At 49.2% G+C, this 12,945-nt stretch overlaps 1 protein-coding gene across 1 annotated transcript in view; it reads right to left on the bottom strand.

The window, feature by feature from the left end:
* Window positions 1–3,111: 3,111 nt before the first annotated feature.
* Window positions 3,112–12,945, bottom strand: part of UBIAD1 (UbiA prenyltransferase domain containing 1) — a 100,854-nt gene continuing 91,020 nt past the window's right edge. The window contains exon 3 of the mRNA XM_054258761.2: window positions 3,112–3,218. The gene's annotated coding sequence lies outside the window, so the exon portion shown is untranslated. The remainder of the gene's footprint in view (window positions 3,219–12,945) is intronic.

The following is a 12,945-nucleotide window of genomic DNA, read 5'->3' as shown; positions in this document are numbered from 1 at the left end:
TCCCCTGTTTGCAAACTGGGAATGCCGATATAGGCTGCCTCAAAGGGCCAGATGCGCTCAAATGAGATAGTACTAGAAAGTGCTGGCATGCCGGGCACAGTGGCTCATGCCTGTAATCCCAGCACTTTGGGAGGCCAAGGCAGGCAGATCACAAGGTCAGTAGTTCAAGACCAGCCTGACCAACATGGTGAAATCCTGTCTCTATTAAAAATACAAAAATTAGCCAAGCGTGATAATATGCACCTGTAACCCCAGCTACTCAGGAGGCTGAGGCAGGAGAATCACTTGAACCCGGGAGGCAGAGGTTGCAGTGAGCCTAGATCCTGCCACTACACTCCAGCCGGGGCAACAAAGTGAAAGAAAGAAGAAAAAGAAAGAAAGGAAGGAAGGAGGGAGGGAAGGAGGGGGAGAGAGAGAGAAAGACAGACAGAAAGGAAGAAAAAGAAAGAGAAAGAAAAAGGAAGGAAGGAGAAAAGAAGTGCTGGCATGGTACCTGGCACGGAGTGAAGTGGCACCCGCCTACTCAACCAGTGGGAATCATTACTACAGTAAGAGAAGCTGTGACAGGGACAGCCCACCTGCCCCACGCCAGAGTTCCTTGGAATCAGTCCTGCTCCCTCCTTGTCCTCCAGATGGTAACTGATGGACTTCTGGGAAAATAAACCAAAAAGGCCTTTGGCGGATTCCTCAAGCACAGAATCCATTCTGAGTGGTCAGGACCTGGCCAAACTGCTTGTGAGTTCCTTTTGAATGTCACTCCTGTCCTGACCTGGGGGGATAACGAGTCAGTCCTGTGAACACTGCAGTTAGGCGAGGCAGAGGGAATTTGCATCCTTTGTTCCTCTGGGCAGTTCCAGAGTTTGAGATTTTGTCTTAGGCCAAAGAAAACAAGCCCAGGCAGGTGCTGAAACAGGTCACTGTGATCCCAATAATTGTCCTTGCCGGGGATAAAAGGTCTTTTGAGCTAAGAGCAGCAGCAGCCCCAGGAGCTGAATAGGAAGGCTGTTGCATCTGACTGGAGAGCACTCCCGCACACAGCCCGCACATTCATCCACACACACCCCACCCACACCCATCCACACACAGCCCACATGTTCATACACACACACCACACACAGACACACCACACACCCACCACACACACCCATCCACACACCAGCCCACATGTTCATACACACACACACCACACACAAACCACACACCCACCACACACACCCATCCACACATAGCCCACATGGTCATACACACACACACCACACACAGACACACCACACACCCACCACACTCACCCATCCACACCCACCACACACACCCATCCACACACAGCCCACATGTTCATACACACACACCACACACAAATACACCACACACCCACCACACCCACCCATCCACACCCACCACACACAGCCCACATGTTCATACACACACATACCACACACAAACACACCACACACCCACCACACCCACCCATCCACACCCATCCACACACAGCCCACATGTTCATACACACACATACCACACACAAACACACCACACACCCACCACACCCACCCATCCACACCCACCACACACAGCCCACATGTTCATACACACACATACCACACACAAACACACCACACACCCACCACACCCACCCATCCACACCCATCCACACACAGCCCACATGTTCATACACACACATACCACACACAAACACACCACACACCCACCACACACACCCATCCACACATACCCAACCACACACACCCATCCATACACAACCCACATGTTCATACACACACACACTAATACACCACACACCCATCCACACACCACACACCCATCCACACACAGCCCACACGTTGATACACACAAACACACCACACATCCATCCACACACACCACACACACACCACACACACCCAATCACATACACACCATACATACCCAGCAACACACACGTCCACACACACACACCACACTCATACACATGCATACTACACACATTCACAAACCACACGCACATCCACATACACACACCACACACATAACTCATCCAGACACACCCATCCATACACGCACCCATCACTCATCCATCCATACATGCCACACCCATCCACACACATCACACTCATACACACACATACACACACACCACACACACGTCACACACACCCATCTATGCATACACACCACACCCATACACACCCACCACACTCATACACACACACATCACACAGACCACACAGATCACACACACCCATCCATACACACATTCGTCCACATCCATCCACACACACACCACACATACCCATCCACACACACCCATCCATACATACACACTATACACACCACTCACTCATACACACATACCACACACATACACACACACCCTTCCACACGCCACACACACACACACACACACACACACAAAACCATCCATACATCCACACACACCACACACCACAGCCATCCACACACACACCCATCCACACACATGCATGCACAGGGGGACACTGATTGGCCCAGGTTTTGCCCCCACACCCTCTTCTCAGAATCCTCCCATAACCTTCCCTCCTTGGGTCTCCCTCATGGGTCTTTGGAAGCCCAGATCTGGCTTGAAGCTGAGGGGCTCTGCTCCCTCTGAAAACCCCACAGAGAGTGAGCAGGATAACGGGTAGAGGGCCCCGCCAGCAGTGTGGCCAGGGGCCACCCACAGGTTGCCAACGCTACCTTCCCTCACCCACCCTGGGCTCAGCTGTTGAGAGACCTTTCACATTCACGACTGGCCTGATCCCTGCAGCAGCCCTGCCAGGGAGGTATCAGCTTCCGCTCACAGCAAGCCTCTTGAGGATCAGAAAGTGCAACCACCTCATTCAGGATCACCCAGCGGGTGGGCCTGGGGCTGCTACTCACATTTGCCCCACAAACTCCCCATCCAGTGCTCCTTCCAATCCTGACCATACACAGAGGGCCTGCGGAGACAGCTCCAGCAAAGTAGTCAAGCCCCGGGGAGAGATTGGGGCCATCACTTGCCCCAAGCCTTCAGGCAGCTTCGCCTCCCACATTATTTAAAATTTTCTTTGGAGACAGAGAAGGAGCCAGTGGAGACCAAGGATGAATGCCGGGTTTTCCCTCCAGAAAGATGAAGCTTCCAAAGGTCCTGAGTGAGTTCCAATTCCTCTCTGCTCTTCTTCCAGCATGCTGTCACTTTGCCTTCCAAGACTGAGTTTTCTCATCTGTAAAAAGGGATAATCTATAAAGAGTGACCAAAAAAAGACAACCAACCCTATTCAGGTTGGTGTGACGTGTAACTGAGCTATCAGCAGGTCAGCTGCAGAAGAGCTGCTCAAGAAATAAAAGCTGTTACTTAACACATTCACAGAAGAGGGTCATTGCAGGCTATCTACTTACACTTATCTTTTCTCAACCCGAAATGCAAGCATTCATTATCTGACACCAAACAAAAATTGGCTGGGCTTGGTGGTGGGCGCCTGTAATCACAGTTACTCCGGAGGCTGAGGTAGGAGAATCGCTTGAGCCTGGGAGTTGGAGGTTGCAGTGAGCTGAGATCGCACCATTGCACTCCAGCCTAGTAACAAGAGTGAGACTCTGTTATATAAAAATAAAGTAAAGAAAACCTGTAAATTCCATATGGAACCAGATAGGATATGTGTGCACATTCATTACCCATGTTGATTTCCCTTGAAATACGTTTTCTTGCCAAGCATGGTGGCACACACCTGTAATCCGGGCACTTTGAAAGGCCAAAGCTGGCAGATCCCGTAGCCCAGGAGTTTGAGAACAGCCTGGGCAACATGGTGAAACCCCATCTCTACCAAAAATTTAAAAAATTAGCTGGACATGGTGGTGCACACCTGTAGTCACAGCTACTTGGGAGGCTGAGATGGGAGGATTGCTTGAGCCTGGGGGGCAGAGGTTGCAGTGAGCCAAGAGCGTGCCACTGCACTCCAGCCTGGGAGACAGAGCCAGACCCCGTCTCAAATAAAAAGGAAAATGTGGCCAGGCGCAGTGGCTCACACCTATAACCCCAGCACTTTGGGAGACCAAAGTGGGTGGATCACCTGAGGTCAGGAATTCAAGACCAGCCTGGCCAACATGGTGAAACCCCATCTCTACTGAAAATACAAAAATGAGCCAGATACGGTGGCACATGCCTGTAATCCCAGCTACTCTGGAGACTGAGACAGGAGAATCGCTTGAATCCAGGAGGCAGAGGTTGCAGTGAACCAAGATCGCGCCTTAAGCCTGGGAAACAGAGCGAGACTTTGTGTCAAAAAAAAAAGAAAAAAAAAGAAATATGTTTTCTTTACTGTGAGTTCGATAATGACAGGCTGGCTGAGCAGTCCTTTTATTTCCCCTAACTGACCCTGGCACGCCTAGCTACAGCTGTCCCAGCCTCCTCTCCAGCCCCCAGCCCACCCTCACAGGCATCGGTGCCCTCCATTCCTGCCACGTGATTCCCGCTCCAGAAAGGATGAGGCCACTGGCTCTCACCCCAGAGTTTATGCAGAATCCCAACCTTGTCCCATGAAATCACATTAACAGCCTGTTTTGGAGCATTCCTTTGGGTCAGCCTCTTCTTTTTCTCTTCTTCCCCCTTTTCCTCTCCTTTCTCCTAATCCCAAAGAAGGTGTTCTTTCTTCTCACCCTACTCTTCGTCTGTTTCCTTTGCCAGCTCCTCTTTTGTTGCCAATCTTCTTCCCTACTCACCCCTCCCCAGGCTGACTCCTCAGCCCTCCACACACACTCAACGTTTTTTTGGTTTGTTTTGAGACAGAGTCTCGCTCTATCACCAGGCTGGAGTGCAATGGCTCGATCCCAGCTCACCGCAACTTCCGTTTTCCAGTTTGAAGCAATTCTCTGCCTCAGCCTCCTGAGTAGCTGGGACTACAGGCACACACTGCCATGCCTGGCTAATTTTTTTGTATTTTTTAGTAGAGACAGGGTTTCACCATGTTGGTCATGGTGGTCTCGATCTCTTGACCTCATGATCTTCCCGCCTCAGCCTCTCAAAGTGCTGGGATTACAGGCGTGAGTCAATGCGCCCGGTACGCACTCAACGTTTTTATCTTTCAGAGACATCATCTGTCCACCCAGCTTTTTCAGCCTAGCAAAATCAAAATCAATCTCCATGTTAAAGTTACAAGGAAAGAGCTAGCTCCTGAGATTGGAAGTGACTTCACAAAACGCACACAGCAAATCGATGGCAAAACACAGCCACCCAGCAAGTCCACCCCCAGGTATGTACCCCAAAGAATTGTAAGCAGGGACTCAGTCAGATACTTGCGCGTGGGTACCAGCATAATAATGGCAGCATTACTCATTATAGCCAAAAGGTGGACACAACAGATGACAAAATCTTATATCTCCATGCAGCGGAACATTATTCAGCCATGAAAGGGAATGAAGGCTGGGCGTGGTGGCTCACACTTATCATCTCAGTGCTTTGGGAGTCTAAGACAGGAGGATCACTTGAAGCCAGGAGTTCGAGACCAGCCTGGGCAACACAACAAGACTCCCATCTTTACAAAAATAAGAATTAAAAAATTAGCTGAGCATGGGGGCACACCTGTAGTCTTAGCTACTCGAGAGGCTGAGAGGGGAGGATCTCTGAAGCCCAGGAATTCAAGGCTGCAGTGAGCTGTGGTCCAGCCACTGCACCCAAGCCAGGGCAACAGAAAGCCCCGTCTATTTAAAAAAAAAAGTGGTCGGGTGAGGTGGCTCACACCTGTAATCCCAGCACTTTGGGAGGCCGAGGAGGGTGGATCACGAGATCAGGAGTTTGAGGGCAGCCTGGCCCTATCTCTACTAAAAGTACAAAATTAGCCAGACACAGTGGTGTGCACCTGTAATCTCAGCTACCTGGGAGGCTGAGGCAGGAGAATCGCTTGAACCCACTGGGTGGAGGTTGCTGTGAGCCGAGATCATGCCACTGCACTCCAGCCTGGGTGACAGAGTGAGACTCTGTCTAAAAAAATAAAAGGTGGGGGCTTAAAATGGTAAATTTTATGCTATGTATATTTTCACAGTAAAATAAAATTAAATAGCTAGATGACGGCAATGCAGCTGCTGATCTGGTAGTTAGATCCCCGGCCACCTGCATCCCAGTCCAGAGCTCTGAAATGCACTCTCCAGTCACGTGCTGTTGACTCCCAATCCTCATGTCCAGCCCTCAGCAGCTACAGTCTCCCACTGAATCATCCACAAGCCCAACAACAACGACCATGTACTGAGCTCTTCCCCTGCTCTGGGCCAGATGCAGTGCTCACGGCATTCCATGCAACCTCTTGCTTAAACTCGGATGCCTCTCTGGCACAGCCCTGTCCTTAGCGCCTCTTGCTTGCTCAGTAGGCTCATGTCACCTTTCTTTTCAATGTCTGCCCTACTGGCTCCTTCCCTTTGCTGCCAACACCCACCCCCTCCGCCCCAGCTCACATGAATTCTGCTCCAGCCCCCGGGTTCCTTCTCCACCTCTGTCCGTCTCACTCTGGGCACCCTGATCAGACCAATCACCAAGTCTCAGAGCTGGACGGGACTTTTGCCAGTCACCCGTTTCCAATGTATAAATACTCTTCACACAATCTAACAACAGTGCCTGTGCTGTCTTTCAGCTAACACCCACCCAGGAACCTGCAACTGACCACTCTCCATGGCCTGCAGGCAAAGTCCAAGCTTCTTAGCATGATGTTTGAGGATCGGATGCCTGTCCATGCCTCCACCTGCCCTCCAGACAGATAACATGCCTTATTTCTGTGTTCCCAATATGTAGCCAGGGCTGGCATTTAACAACCAGCTCTGGGCCAGGCATGGTGGCTCACACCTGTAGTCCCAGCACTTTGGGAGGCAGAGGCAGGCAGATCACCTGAGTTCGGGAGTTCAAGACCAGCCTGACCAACATGGAGAAACCCTGTCCCTACTAAAAAAGTACAACATTAGCGGGGTGTGGTGGTATATGCCTGTAATCCCAGCTACTCAGGGGGCTGAGGCAGGAGAATCATTTGAACCCAGGAGGCGGAGGTTTCAGTGAGCCAAGATCGCACCATTGCACTCCAGTCTGGGCAACAAGAGGGAACTCCATCTCAAAAACAAAACTAACTCTGTTTTACTCAATAAGCAGTTATGGGCTGTTACTGATGGATATACTGTGGGAACAAAAAAGATACAGTCCCTGTCATCATAGAGCATTAAATTTTTTTTTTGAGACAGGGTCTTGCTCTATTGCCCAGACTGGAGTGCAGTGGCATGATCTTGGCTCACTGCAGCCTCCACCTCCCAGGTTCAAGCAATTCTCCCACCTCAGCCTCCCTAGTAGCTGGAATTACAGGCGTGAACCACCACACCCGACTAATTTTTGTATTTTTAGTAGAAACGGGGTTTCACCATGTTGGCCAGGCTGGTCTCAAACTTCTGACCTCAAGTGGTCCACCCTCCTCAGCCTCACAAAGTGCTGGGATTACAGGTGTGAGCCACCGCACCCAACCCATAGAGCATAAAATCCAACCAGAGGGACAGATCCACCAGCACAGAAATAGACTCCTAGATATGACAACCATTGATAAGTGCTAAGAAGAAAAAGATGGGGGTGTTACGAGAGAAATTAATGGGGAACCTATTTTGTGTAAATGTTTGATGAACTAATAACTCAAAGAATGAATTGGTTAAATCACTGGATCAACGAATGGTGAAGAACTCTGATTCATACAAGAACCAGATGCAAACATGGATGCTGGAGCCAGACTGCCTGGGTTCATATCCCGAATGTACCACACTGGCCGTGTGACCCTGGGTAAGTTACTTAACCTCTCGATGCCTAAATTGCCTTGCCGATAAAATGTGGGATAACAATAGTATCTCAACTCATAGATTATCAGTCAGTTTTTTAAATTGATAACAAACAATCTCAAAATCTCAGTGTCTTATAACCTCTATATTCATTTTCTCTCTCACGGATCTGTGGATCAGCTGTGCCTCTGCAGGACCTGGCCAGGATCCGACTGGGCCTGGTCCTGTCTTGGCTTCAGGCCACAGGCTGGGTTCAAGTCAACGCCACGTGTTTCCTTGTTCTCCTTGGACCAGTAGCTTCCCCGGCTCTCTCTTTCTCATGGGGAAATCACAGAATCCTCATAGGAGGGTGAGTCAAGTCTACCAAGCACATTAAAATCTTTGCGAGCATCATATCTCCTAACATATCATTGGCCAAAGCAAGTTGCACGGTCACAGCCAGTATCAGTAGGTATGTGCATGAATCTACTTGGACTGCTGCCACAGAACATCACAGACAAGGTGCCTTCAACAACAGAAATGTATTCACAGTTCTGGAGGATGGATGTCCATGATCCAGGTGCTGTCGAAGTTGGTTTCTAGTGAGGGCTCTCTTCCTGGCTTGCAGATGGCCACCTTCTTCCTGTGCCTACATATGGCCTTCCTGTGCACCTACATGTGGCCTTTCCTCTGTAGGCAGGCACCCTGGTGTCTCTTCCTTTTCTTAGAGGACAGCAGTCCTACTGGATTGGGAACCCACCCTTATGACCTCATTTAATCTTAATTATGGACACAATTCAGTCCACAGCAGCTGGGAAAATGTACTCTCCCTACTCTAAAGGGAGCTCCTGCCAAGTCGCATGGCAGAGGGTATGGGGGCAGAATTCTGCACCAGGAAGTGAAGAAATGGCAGCAGTAATCTCATCTGCCACAGGTTGTTATAAGGAATAAAAACATTCACTTTGGTTTTTTTTGTTGTTTTGTTTTGTTTATTTATTTATTTATTTATTTTTGAGATAGAGTCTTGCTCTGTTGCCCAAGCTGGAGTGCAGTGGCACGACCTCAGCTCACTGCCTCCCAGGTTCAAGCTATTCTCGTGCCTCAGTCTCCCGAGTAGCTGGGATTACAGGCATGAGCCACTGCACCCAGCCAAAATCATTCACTTGTGTAAAGTGTTTAGAACAGTGTTTGGATTTAGTAAATTCTACACAAGCTTGGCTCTTTGTTATTTTGCAGCTCAGCTATAATATATACCACGTGATGGTTTCACAGAGACATGCACAGTCAAATGTATCAAATGTACATTTTGTGTGTATGCAATTCATTGCCTGTTGATGATACCTCAATAAAGTTGTTTTATAGACAGAAGAGAGTTGTATTTATTTATTAAAAAATCAAGACCTTGCTCCTATTTTATGAAACTAGGTGAAAAGAAAAAAAGAATCGAGACCCCTAAATGCAATGTGGCAGCCTGGATTTGCCCCTGCATCTGAAAAAGAACGTTAGCGGAAAAACTGATGAAATGTGAATAAAGTCTGAAGTTTTATTAATAGTAACGTACGAATGTTAATTTCTTGCTCTTCTAAGATGTTACCATTAGAGGAAGCTGGATGAAGGGTATGCAGGAACTCTCTGTACTATCTTGGTAACTTTTCTGTAAATCTGAAATGATTCCCCTCAAAAAGTTAAAAATAAAGAATCCCCCCACCCCTCCATGGTTCCCTCCTGCCTCCCACTAGGGTGAGGACCTTGCCTTCATGTCCTCTGGCCTGCGAGCTGCCAAGTTCGGATGCCAGATCTAAAGTAATAAACACATATTGGCATCCTAATGAGAATGAGAGGTTCGGCTGAAATGAAAAGGTCAAAATCACCCAGGCTTTTGCAGGCTGCAGACTGCTTCCCTGACGGCCTAGAGTTCCTGCGGGCCATCAAGCCCCCTGTGGCTACTGAGCACTTGAAATGTAGCTAGTCCCAACTGAGGTAGTCTGTAAGAGTCAAGATTTTGTACAAAAGATAGAATGTAAACTATCTCAGTAAGTTCTTATATTGATTATTGGATTAAATAAAATGTATTATTAAAATCAGTTAGGCTGGGTGTGGTGGCTCATACCTGTAATCTCAGCACTTTAGGAGGCTGAGGCCAGTGGATCGCTTGAGCCCAGGAGTTCGAGACCAGGCTGGGCAACATGGCAAAACCCTGTTTCTACTAAAGCACAAAAATTAGCCAGGCATGGTGGCACATGCCTGTAATCACAGCTCCTTGGGAGTCTGAGGCATGAGAATCGCTTGAACCCAGGAAGTGGAGGTTGCAGTGGATGGAGATGGTGCCATTGCACTCCAGCCTGGGCGACAGAATGAGACTTGGTCTCTAAATAAATAAATACAATCAATTTCACCTGTTTTTTTTAATGTGGATGCTAAAATTTTTTAAATTGCATATTATGTTGCTATTGGACAGGCCAGCCTAGAGGAAGGGAGGTCCTGTGAGGGTCAGAGAAGCATCCTGCCTGGAAGTCTGCAGAGCAGGGCTCAGGCCCAAAGGAGGAGAGGAGTCCAGGGAGCCAGACATCCCGTGTTACAGCCAGGCCTAAATCCGTGATGTCAGAGGCGAGCAATGGCAACAGAAAAGAAGTGGGATTTACACAAGCCACTTCATGCAAATCTAACCTTTCCACCTGCCAAGCAGTCAGACTTTGTTTATGACAGCCAGGCTGCCTAAATTAGAACAGGCCACAATCACAACAGCATATTAAAAAGGCCAGAGCATCCTGGGCCTGCCACCAGCATCCTGGGAAGGAAGCTGACCCAACAGGGTCATGCCACAGAGGTCACTAGACCTGTTCCCCTTTTATCTTCTGTCTGGGCACCCACTTGACTTGGGAAGACATGATCATTGCCACTTCAAAATCACCCTTCCCATTCAAAGCCCAAAGAGAGAAGGTGGCTTCTTTTTTACCACGTGTTCGTGTATACAGTCCCAGGGAAGGATTCTGATTGGCCCAGCTTGGTCACGTGTCCTTTCCTGAGCCAATCACTGTGGCTGTGGCTGAGGCATAGGGTTACAGGATAATGTGATTGGCAGCCCCCCCCCAGAAACAGATGAAGTGAGAAAGGCTGAGGAAAGAACAATTCTCCAAAAGAGGGCAGGGGTACATGATCCAATCTGGATCATGATTTGTCAGAATAAGGAGAGAAGTAGGATGGAAAACAAAAATTGTGAGACCTCCTCTATCTATCTACAATCCTAACTCTGACTTGGGTGGCATCTTCCCCACGCATCAAGGTAAATGGAGCAACAGCACTTTAAGAGACACCAGAGCCAGAGATGAAACCCAGGAGGCTAAGTCCCAGGGGCTTTTGTCTGTGTGCATGCACGCCTGGTCTCTTCCTTTTCTATGAGGACAGCAGTCTTATTGGATTTGGATCCACACTTATGACTTCCTTTATTCTTTTTTTAGGGGGTGTGGGTAGATAGAGTCTCACTCTGTTGCTCAGGCTGGAGTGCAGTGGCACTATCATGGCTCACTGCAACCTCTGCCTCCTGGGTTCAAGTGATTCTCCTGTCTCAGTCTCCTGAGTAGCTGGAACTACAGGCACATGCCACCATGCTTGGCTAATTTTTGTATTTTTAGTAGAAATGGGGTTTCACCATGTTGGCCAGGCTGGTCTCAAACTTCTGACCTCAGGTGATCCGCCCGCCTCAGCCTCCCAAAGTGCTGGGATTACAGGCGTGAGCCACCACACCCAGCCTATTCTTAATCATGGATGCAATGTAGTTTATAACGGATGCAAAAGTGCACTCCTTGTGTCAGGCTGTTCTTGCATTGCTATAAAGAAATACCTCAGACTGGGTAATCATAAAGAAAAGAAGTTTAATTGGCTCACGGTTCTATAGGCTGTACAGGAAGCATAGTGCTGGCTTTAGCTTCTGGTGAGGGCCTCAGGAAGTTTGCTATTATGGCTGAGGTGAAGCAGGAGCGGGGGTCTCACAAAACAAGAGCAGGAGCAAGAGAGGGAGGGAAGTGCCACACCATTTTAAACAAACAGATCTCGAGAGAACTCATTCACTGCCTGGAGAACAGCACGGAGAGGATGGTGCTAAACCATTCATGAGAAATCCACCCCCATGATCCAAATGCCTCCCACCAGGCCCTCCTCCAGCACTGGGGATCACATTTCAACATGAGATTTTTTTTTTTTTTTTTTTTGAGATAGAATCTCGCTCTGTTGCCCAGGCTGGAGTGCAGCTATACGATCTCAGTTCACTGCAACCTTCGCCTCTCGGATTCAAGCAATTCTCCTGCCTCAGCTTCCCATATAGCTGGGATTACAGGTACGTCCCACCATGCTCAGCTAATTTTTTGTATTTTTGTATTTTTAATAGAGATGGGTTTTCGCCATGTTTGCCAAGCTGGTCTCAAACTCCCAACCTCAGGTGATCTGCCTGCCTCGGCCTCCCAAAGTGCTGGGATTACAGGCATGCACCACTGTGCCTGGCCTCAACATGAGATTTAGAGCCATATCACTCCCCCTTCTCTAGAGGGAGCTCCTGCCAAGTCATGTGGCAGGGAACATAGGGGCCAAATTCTACACCAGGGAGTGAGGCAAGAGGGAAACCATTCTAGGGTCAAGGAGCTGCACACGTCCTGACCCCCGCCCAGAACAAGGATTTAGTTTTTTCCCGACATTTGTGTCCTGAGCTTCTGCCACATGATGGGCTCTGGGCAGGACACTGGGAACCCAGAAATACAGAAGGTAGGTACCCTGTTCTCAGGCAGTCACTGACTGTGGGAGTTGAATGCGGAGTGGAGAAAGATGTCAGTGGGACTGGCACCCATCAGGAGGTCCCCAGCTCCACTCCTCCAGGGTTGCCCTGCCCCTGCGTGCCACCTGCTTCCAGTACCCCAGGGCTGCCTCCCCAGAGCCCACCTGTGATGTCAGCAGAGGCTGCAGAGAACAGCAGCCTCCGCCTCCATGCACTGCAAGTCAAGACCCCTTCAAGGCAAATGCAGAGGAGTCAACCCCTCAGAAGGACCCTTGGCCAATGGGAAGGGAGCCAGTGAATATATCTAGACTTCTGTCCGCTGGGAGCAACTCCGCCCTTCTCAGGAAGTCCCCGTGGAATCAGCCCTCGTGGACCACAGCAGTAACTTGAATATGGCAGCCTCGAATGTCTTCTCC

Source organism: Callithrix jacchus, chromosome 7, assembly GCF_049354715.1.
Source record: "Callithrix jacchus isolate 240 chromosome 7, calJac240_pri, whole genome shotgun sequence".
Classification (NCBI taxonomy): Eukaryota; Metazoa; Chordata; class Mammalia; order Primates; family Cebidae; genus Callithrix; species Callithrix jacchus.
This window is presented reverse-complemented; position numbering and strand designations above follow the sequence as displayed.